Raw genomic sequence first — 9,817 nt, 5'->3', positions numbered from 1 at the left:
GAGAGGAGACGAGGAGAGAGAGAGAGAGAGAGAAGAGAGAGAGAGAACCCCGGCTCACTGCAGAGATGGAGTGATTGGTACTAGTCCAAGATCTCCACAGACCAAAACCAAGTTTATTCAGTTTGTACCTGCTGTACTGTTTTTCTGGTGTAGGTCACTGTGCTGTATGTAATGTCCTGCTCAGGGTCAGCAGACTGCAAATAAATAAATAGCAAAGAGAAACAGGACATGTCTATTTTCCACCTAAACCACAGTTTGTTTCAGATCTATTGTTTAGTGAACTGACAATTCCCTGTTATCTGTCTTTTTAACAGTATTTTTCAACATATTAAGCACTGTAAGAGCTTGGGTTCAGTTAGAATATGGGACCTTTTAAGTCAACTCATTGATGATCAACTGAAGAGGTAACGCTAGAGTCAAATGGTAGATGATCCCAAATCAAGAAAATAAAAATAAAAAAATAAAATAAAATAAGTGTATCCTACCACTGAGTTGTTAGTTGTCTGGTCCTTGGCCTTATTGTCCTCTGGAATAAAGAGGGGGAGATGTCAATTACTTCTGAGTTTGTTAAAGTACAATAATACCTCTGAAGGGATTTCTTAAAGACAATTCTTCCAAATATTTTCTGTCATTCAAGATGAATCACAGGCAAGAAATATACTGTTGGTCACAATATCAATAAATGTAGTATTTTATAAACTATTCTCCTTTTTTATATTCACATAAATGACTACTTACTATGCTTCTCTCCACATCTTCCATGTTACTAGGATACCAGCTGTCACCACCACCAACATGCCCAGAAGATGAGTAGGACTTTCACAGACCTGATGGATTACATATAAAAGATTCAATTAAAAATACAGTTGAAATAGATAATTATTAATTGATCATTTGTTGTATGCACTTGTTGTGATACATGGAACAATTATTTATCTATTCACATGTGTGGAAGTTGACCATGTAAATGAAGAGATATGATTATTATTGAGATTATGACTATTTTTTAAGTGTGCAACTTGTCCTTGGAAATGAGTGACAATAACACAATAATATTGCTACTTCTCACAAAACAACCACAGAGATGTTCTACCCAAGAGGAAGTGATAACAGTCTCTATATGCATTAGGGAGGGTGTTTGGTTATCATTAACTGTTGTAGTGTATGATGGAATTGTAATGTTCTCTGTGTTTCAATTATCTAACAATATGTGGGATAATACAGCTGAAGGAGTGATAATAACCTCTGGTGAACTTCCTCCATGTTCCCCTCAGCTCCTTGACTTGTGTTGTCAGTCTGAACAGACTCAGCAGTTGGAGAGGCAGAGGGGTTGTTGAGGGGTTGGATCTTGGGTTGCTGTGAGGTTAAACACAATATCATCAATGAAGTAATGGTAAAGCAGATAGTCAGGTTGTATAGCAACATCACATTCATAGTTAATATTACAATCAGTTCCAGATGATGCCAGTGGATAAAACAAAGTGAATCATATTGATCATAAAGTATGTGATTGACTACTAACTTGAGGACATCTTAGAGGTTCTCTGTGTTGCAGTTTGTTGACTGACAGTCATGTGAACAGGCACTCTAGTTCTCCCACTCTACACCAATACCAGTCAGTGTTCTCCATCTTCAGTCCACTCATAGTCACTGTTAAGACTGTTCTGTTGTTGGCTTCACTAGTCCGCTTTAATGTCACTGATGTTCCATTTAAAGTCCCAGAATACCACATCACACAATCACCACCCATCCTGCACCACTTCATATCTCCAGAGTTACTATAGTAACAATGAACAGTGACACTCCCTCCTTCTACTCAGTCACTTCCTGTTGTGTCCACATAGAGTTCTGGAGTACCTGAACACCAGAGGTACAGACACCATAGAAAGAACTCAGCAGCAGACCTTTATATCTAGTAGGTGTATGACCTTTATTCTCCAAGTACATTTACACATTGTGTTACTTGGTGGATTGGTGCTGCTTGTGATAGACAACGTTGAAAGACACAATGCAGACAGTGGACTTTAAACAAAGTTACACCAACATCTACATATATAAAACATAAAGTAGACATATACCTACATTCCTCAGGTCAACTTGAACAATAATGTTAATACCAGTTACCAGACAAGGAACTAGTTACAAGGAAATGAAACGAGATCACCAGTCATGTAGTTTGTGGAAGCCGCATTTTCTGAGTGTCTCATCATCACTGAGAACTACCTATTCTACTTTACTGATTTGTAAGAGTGCAGGATCTTTCTCTCTGTCCTCGATTTCTGCAGTGTGAGCTGATGTTCTCTATCTCTCTCTCTCTCCTAACTCAATTAAAATACATTTTGGTTGTTGTTTGGCATGGGAAACATATGTCTACATTGCCAAAGCAAGTKWAATAGATAGTAAACAAAGTGAAATAACAATACAACATTTACAGTGAACATAMCACTCACAAAAGTTCCAAAATACATTTCCAATGTCATATTATGTCTATATATAGTGTTGCAATGATGTGCAAAGAGTTAAAGTACAAAAGGGAAAATACATATACATAAATATAGGTTGTATAGGTTTTTCTGTGGCAACGGTTCACAAATCTTGCTGCTGTGATGACACACTGTGGTATTTTAACCAATAGATATGGGAGTTTATCAAAATTGGATTTGTTTTCAAATTCTTTGTTGGTCTGTGTAATCTGAGGGAAATATGTGTCATACATTTGGCAGGAGGTTAGGAAGTGCAGCTCAGTTCACACCTCAYTTTGTGGACAGTGTGCACATAGCCTGTCTTCTCTTGAGAGCCAGGTCTGCTTCCGGCAGCTTTTCTCAATAGCAAGGCTATACATAGTTAAAGATTTTCATAATWTTTGGTCTGTCACAGTGGTCAGGTATTCTGCCACTGTGTACTCTTTGTTTAGGGCCAAATAGCATTCTAGTTTGCTCAGTTTTTTTGTAAATTCTTAACAATGTGTCAAGTAATAATCTTTTTGCTTTCTCATGATTTGGTTGGGTCTAATTGTGTTGCTGTCCTGGGGCTCTGTGGGGTCTGTATGTGTTTGTGAACAGAGCCCCAGGACCAGCTTGCTGAGGGGRCTCTTCTCGAAGATAATTTATTTGTAGGTGATGGCTTTGTTACGGRAGGTTTGGGATTCGCTTCGTTTCAGGTGGTTGTAGAATTAACGTCTCTTTTCTTTATTTTGATCATTAGCCGGTATCGGCCTAATTCTGCTCTGCATGCATTATATGTTTTACATTGCACACTGGGGATATTTTTGCAGAATTCTGCATGCAGAGTCTCAATTTGGTGTTGTTCCATGTTGTGAATTCTTGTTGGTGAGCGGACCCCGACCTCACAACCATGAAGGGCAATGGGTTCTATAACTGTTTCAAGTATTTTTAGCTAACTCCAAATTGGTATGTCAGATTTGATGTTCCTTTTGATGGCATAGAAGGCTCTTCTTGCCTTGTCTCTCAGATCGTTCACAGCTTTCTGGAAGTTACCTGTGATGTTTAGGCCAAGGTATGTATAGTTTTTTTAGTGCTCTAGTGCAACGGTGTTTATGTTTGTGGTCCTGGCAACTGGACCATTTTTGGAAGACCATTATTTTTTGTCTTACTGAGATTTACTAGCTGGGCCCAGGTTTGACAGAATCTGTGCAGAAGATCTAGGTGCTGCTGTAGGCTCTCCTTGGTTGGGGACAGAAGCACCAGATCAAGAGGAAACATTTGACATTTGACTTCAGATTCTAGTAGGGTGAAGCCGGGTGCTGCAGACTGTTCCAGTGCCCTCGCCAATTGAATGATATATATGTTGAAAAKTACAGATACCAAAAAAAACTTATGGCTGCAGGGGCMGAATGGAGTAGCTTRGATGAAAGGTGCCCAGAGGTGCCMATAGTAAACTGCYTGCTCCTCAGTCCCAGTTGCTAATATATGCATATTATTATTTCTATTAGATAGAAAACACTCTGAAGTTTCTAAAACTATTTGAATGATGTCTGTGAGTATAACAGAACTCATATGGCAGGCAAAAACCTGAGAAAAAATCCAAACAGGAAGTGGGAATTCTGAGGTTGGTCGATTTTCAACCAAGACCCTATTGAATACACAGTGGGATATGTTTGCACTTCCTACGGCTTCCACTAGATGTCAACAGTCTGTAGAACCTTGTCTGATGCCACTACTGTGAAGTGGGGCCGAAGGAGACAGGAATTAGTCAGGTCTGCCATGAGGTGACCATGCTCTGACCTTGCGCGTTCACATGAGAGGGAGCTCTGTTCCATCGCACATCTGAAGTCAATGTAATTCTTCGGTTGGAACGTTACTGAAGATTTATGTTAAAAACATTCTAAAGATTGATTCAATACATCGTTTGACATGTTTCTACTGACTGTTCCGGAACCTTTTACATTTACATTTTACATTTAAGTCATTTAGCAGACGCTCTTATCCAGAGCGACTTACAAGTTGGTGCATTCACCTTATGATATCCAGTGGAACAACCACTTTACAATAGTGCATCTAACTCTAAGGGGGGGGGGGGGGTTAGAAGGTTACTTTATCCTATCCTAGTATTCCTTTAAAGAGGTGGGTGACTCCTAAAGTCAACCCCTCGTCTGCTTTTAGTGAACGCGCTTCCTGACTGTTTACCAAAACGCTAAAAATAGCTATTTGGACATAAATGATGGACATTACCGAAAAATGAACATTTCTTGTGGAAGTTGGAGTCCTGGGAGTGCATTCCGATGAAGATCAGCAAGGTAAGTGAAGATTTACAATGCTTTTTATGAGTTTTGTTGACTGCACAATTTGGCGGGTAACTGTATGGCTTCCTTTTGTGGCTGAACGCTGTTCTCAGTTATTGAATATTGTGCTTTTGCCATAAAGCTTTTTGAAATCTGACACAGTGGTTGCATTAAAAACAAGTGTATCTTTAATTCTTGTAAAACATGTATCTTTCATCAAAGTTTATGATGAGTATTTATGTTATTGGACGTGGCTCTCTGCAATTTCTCCGGATATTTTGGAGGCATTTCTGAACATGGCACCAATGTAAACTGAGGTTTTTGGATATAAATATTAACTTTATGTATTGTGTAACATGAAGTCTTGAGTGTCATCTGATGGAGATCATCAAATGTTAGTGATTCATTTTATCTTTATTTCTGCTTTTTGTGACTCCTGTCTTTGGCTGGAAAAATGACTGTGTTCGTCTGTGATTTTGCGGTGACCTAACATAATCGTTTGTGGTGCTTTCACTGTAAAGCCTATTTGAAATCGGACACCTTGGTGGGAATAACAACAAGATTACCTTTAAAAATATAAGATACATGTATGTTTGATGAATTTTAATTATGAGATTTCTGTTGTTTGCATTTGGCGCCCTGCACTTTCACTGGCTGTTGTCATATCATCCCGTTAACAGGATTGCAGCCATAAGAAGTTATTCAGTAGTACTTTAAAGTATTTTTACTTGAGTACTTTACACCACTGGTCCTTGTTTCCAAATATTGGGGAATGTGCCAGAGCTGTGGATTATGTTATAGAGTTTTGTATAGCCAATTGGAATTTGTGGTCTGTATATTTTATTATTTCATTTAGGATACCATCAGCCCCACAGGTCTTTTTGGGTTGGAGGTTAGTATTTTGTCCTCTAGTTCATTCAATTAAATTGGAGAATCCAGTGGGTTCTGGAAGTCTTTACTAGTGGATTCTAAGATTTGGATTTGATCATGTATATGTTTTTGCGGTTTGTTCGTTGTTCCAGAGCCAAATAGATTGGAGAACTGGTTTATCCAAACATTTTCAGTTTTGGAATAGATAACTCTTCATGTTGTTGTTTGTTCAGAGTTTCCGAATTTTCCAGAATTGGTTAGATTCTATGGATTCTTCAATTACATTGACTGATTTCTGATGTGCTGTTCCTTCTTTTTCCATAGTGTATGTCTGTATTGTTTATAGTTATTCACCATAGCGTAGGCGTAGGCTCAGGTTTTCTGGGTCTCTGTTTTGGTGTTGGATAGGTTTCTCAATTTCTGTCTTAGGTTTTTTGCATTCTTCATCAAAACCATCTGTCATTGTTGTTCATTTTCTTAGGTTGTCTGCTTGACATTTTTAGATTTTGATAGGGATGCTGAAAGGTCAAATATACTGTTTAGGTTTTCTACTGCCAAGTTTACACCTCCACCATTACAGTGAAACATTTTCGTCAGGAAATTGTCTCGAAGGTACTTGAATTTGTTGTTGACTAATAGTTTTTTGTTAAATTTCACACTACGTTCCTTCTATCTATAGCATTCTTATATTATTCCGTTCCTTTGCTTTGATGCCTCAAGACTGAGCATAGCTCTGTTCAAATGGAGTGTGATTTTGCTGTGCTCTTGATAGGGGTCTCAGTGGACTGACTGTGAACAATCTAAGAGACTCTGGGTTGAGGTCAGTGGTCTACGGTACTACTGCCAAGAGATGAGCTATAGATGTACCTACCATAGGAGTCCCCTCGAAGCCTACCACTGACTATGTACATACCCAGCGTCCGAGAGACCTGCAGGAGTTGTGACCCATTTTTGTTGGTAATGTTGTCGTAGTTGTCTAGGGGGGCATATGGGGGAGGGTATTCTCCAGGTAGGTGTTTGTCCCCCTGTGTGCTGAGGGTGTCAGGTTCTTGTCCAGTTCTGGCATTTAGGTCGCCACAGACTAGTACATGTCCCTGAGACTGGAAATTGTTGATCTCCCCCTCTAGGATGGAGAATCTGTCATCGTTAAAGCATAGGGATTCTATTGGGGGGATAGAGGTAGCACACATGAGGACRTTCTTCTCTGTAGAGAKAATTTCATTATTMGTTTCTAGCCAGATGTAAAATGTTCCCTTTTTTGACTAATAGAGTGGGTTASRTYTGCTCTATACCAAATTAGCATACCCCCTGAGTCTCTTCCCTGTTTCACACCTGGTAGGTGTGGKTCCATCTCCTTTATACCATGTTTCTTGTAGGATGACAATGTCTATATTTCCAATTTCTTTGAAGTCTGTGTTCCYGCTCTTTAGGCCAAAGGCAGATGACCTCAGACCTTGTATATTCCAGGATGAGATAGTTAATGCTTTGTGTTTCATAGTGTCTAGTGTTGTTTTTGAGTGGTTTAGGCCCGGACCATCACAGTAGGTGTGAGCAGAGCATGTTGAGCATCTCATACATGCCTCTTAGGTTGCAGGATGGGGCTTGGGTGGGTGTAATAGTGGGGGTTTGGCCTGTTGCTCTGCTCACGGCTTGGGTGTGGGCAGAAGGGGCCTAGGTCTGATACAGGGGGGGGGGCCTATAAAGGGTGTGGCCAGGGTTTGCTTGGGGTGGTCTTAGCTGGTTGGGGTGTGGCTGGTGACGCTGTGGTCTGGGTGTAGGTCATCCTGGCGTGGATTCTCTAAGTGCAGGTCTTTCAGGAGGGGGTCTTACAGATCTGGGTTGGTGTCTCGCTGGTCTGGACGGGGTGTCCGTTGCTCTGCTCCTCCTGTGTGAGTTGCTTGGGGTAGGGTTTAGGGTGAAGTCCTTCAGGGTCCTGGAGAAAGTTGGGATTGCTGCTTTGTAGAGGTGGACCTGGTCATTAATGCTGTTGGAATGGTGGGCCAGGGAGATATTAGGTTGAGGCATAGCCCCGCGAAATGCTTGCAATCAACTGCTGTTTGGTGGCAGGGTGAAAGTRTTTTTGCCATCTCTGCAGTTTGAACTGGAGTTCTCTCTCTYTCTCTCTGCTGCAGTGTGAGCTGAGTATCTGAAGTTCCGGTTCTCTTCCTATGCATGTAGCCATGTGTTAACCTTCTGTGCGGTCCATTTCTCAGAGGCCAAACCCAGAGAGCCACCATGACGTGATGTACAGCACTGTGATGCCTGATCAGTTCAGGACAGCAGAGAAGGTCAACATATGGCTACAAGCATCTCGACTCTTAGACAACATTATTACTGTTACTCATAAAACGTCATAGCCTTAGCAAATGTACATCTGTTTAGAAAACAATTGTATTTACAATATCACTTTCTGTCTTGGAACAAGCAATAGGTAAATGTACGCTATATCAATATAACAATACATTTTTGTTATTTGTGTCTCTATCAGCAGGATCCATTTCCTGAAGCTGATGATGATGTCACATACAGCACTGTCATCCCCCAGCACAAGGCCCAACTAAAAGGACAGACCAAGGTAAAGCTGTTCTACTGATTATCCTCAGCTAGTATTMTGTTATCAGAWACAACAKTWGGTGATTGTTTCCTCAGTGTTGATATAGTCATGGTTATGTCACCATTATAGCTGTAGGCCTAATATATCACCTTTATGTTACATTTCACAATTATAACTGTCTACTCTTTTAGTTTCACTGAGAACTGTGTTTTTATAGTGTACTCTCTATCATGACAGAAGTGTCCCTGTTCACCTCTCTCCCTGTTCCTCCTCTGTAGTCAGCAGAACCAGATGATAATGTGGTCTACAGCTCACTAGCTCTACAGGTGACCACACAGGTCAGTGTTGGTGTCTCCTCTGTCTGTTGTACCAGATGATGCTGATCTCTCAACAAAGATACAGACAACACCACATTACTATGTGTAGTAAACATCACTCTTTAACCACAGACATCTTTATCACTGTATTTGTTTTGCTGCATGTAAAATGTTATTATCACACTGTGACCAGCTAACCTCATTGTTATCAGTGTGTATCCATAACATTACAGTGTGGACTGTACCTGGGTTTAGGTTGACGTTGCCCCTAGATACTAATCTTGGGTCAGATTTTTTTTTAAATCCCACCAAAGGTTAAGGTTAGGAGGAGGGGAAACTGATCCTAGATCTGTGCCTAATGGAAACGTAACCATGGAGAATGTGACTGAATGTTTCACTTCCTCTCCAGCAGAGGGCAGCAGCACAATAGTGACTGACTGAGAAGACCTTCGTCGAGTCCTTATCCTGGATGGACAGAACACTACCCTCTCCTGTGTTACATCTATCTGCCTCCAATATGCTTCTGCCATACCTCTTAATAACCCACCCTAGACAGACCCCTCTATTCTTTAGTGTAATAAACTCCTGAAAACAGTCTGCTGTGTTTGTTTTGATTATCAACACATTTCTGTTAATAGTTATGTTATGTTCCATCCACCTTTCCCCTCTCTTATTTCTTACATCATGATCTTATTGATCTCATCTAGTTTAATGTCCTATGCCTGTAACTAATCATGATCAAACTTGTATTCAGATCTTAGTATACTGAACTGCAATAATAACATTTACTATATATTGCCCAATGGACATTGAGGGTACAATGCAATTGTTACATCTATTTATAGCAGATATTTGTAGGAATTACACAGAAGCATTTTCCTTTTGCAAATCATGTTATATTTATTGGGAATCACTGAAATTTTCATTACATTTTTTGGGGGTAGATCAGCTTTAATATTGCAGATAGATTGTGGCTTCTATCAATCTAATTGTCTGCATCATTTCCAATCCCCCATATATATATATATATATACATAGAGAGAGAGAGAATCTCAGCAATTAAAAGAAATGTCCCTTTATTCAGGACCCTGTCTTTCAAAGATAATTCGTACAAATACAAATAACTTCACAGATCTTCATTGTAAAGGGTTTAAACAGTTTCACATGCTTGTTCAATGAACCATAAACAATTAATGAACATGCACCTGCGGAACGGTCGTTGAGACACTAACAGCTTACAGACGGTAGGCAATTAAGGTCACAGTTATGAAAACTTAGGACACTAAAGAGGCCTTTCTACTGACTCTGAAAAACACCAAAAGAAAGATGCCCAGT

General features: G+C 40.0%; 1 long non-coding RNA gene and 1 pseudogene across 1 annotated transcript; one reads left to right on the top strand and one right to left on the bottom strand.

Annotated features, from left to right (window-relative positions):
- Positions 1-38: 38 nt before the first annotated feature.
- On the bottom strand, positions 39-7,636 carry LOC112073821 (CMRF35-like molecule 3; annotated as a pseudogene).
- A 429-nt stretch (positions 7,637-8,065) lies between these two features.
- On the top strand, positions 8,066-9,077 carry LOC112073822 (uncharacterized). Its single transcript, XR_002894622.2, has 3 exons — positions 8,066-8,186; positions 8,444-8,503; positions 8,892-9,077. It is a non-coding gene; the product is annotated as an uncharacterized lncRNA (long non-coding RNA).
- Positions 9,078-9,817: the final 740 nt, after the last annotated feature.

The sequence above is a fragment of the Salvelinus sp. IW2-2015 genome, unplaced genomic scaffold, assembly GCF_002910315.2.
Source record: "Salvelinus sp. IW2-2015 unplaced genomic scaffold, ASM291031v2 Un_scaffold2383, whole genome shotgun sequence".
Classification (NCBI taxonomy): Eukaryota; Metazoa; Chordata; class Actinopteri; order Salmoniformes; family Salmonidae; genus Salvelinus; species Salvelinus sp. IW2-2015.
This window is presented reverse-complemented; position numbering and strand designations above follow the sequence as displayed.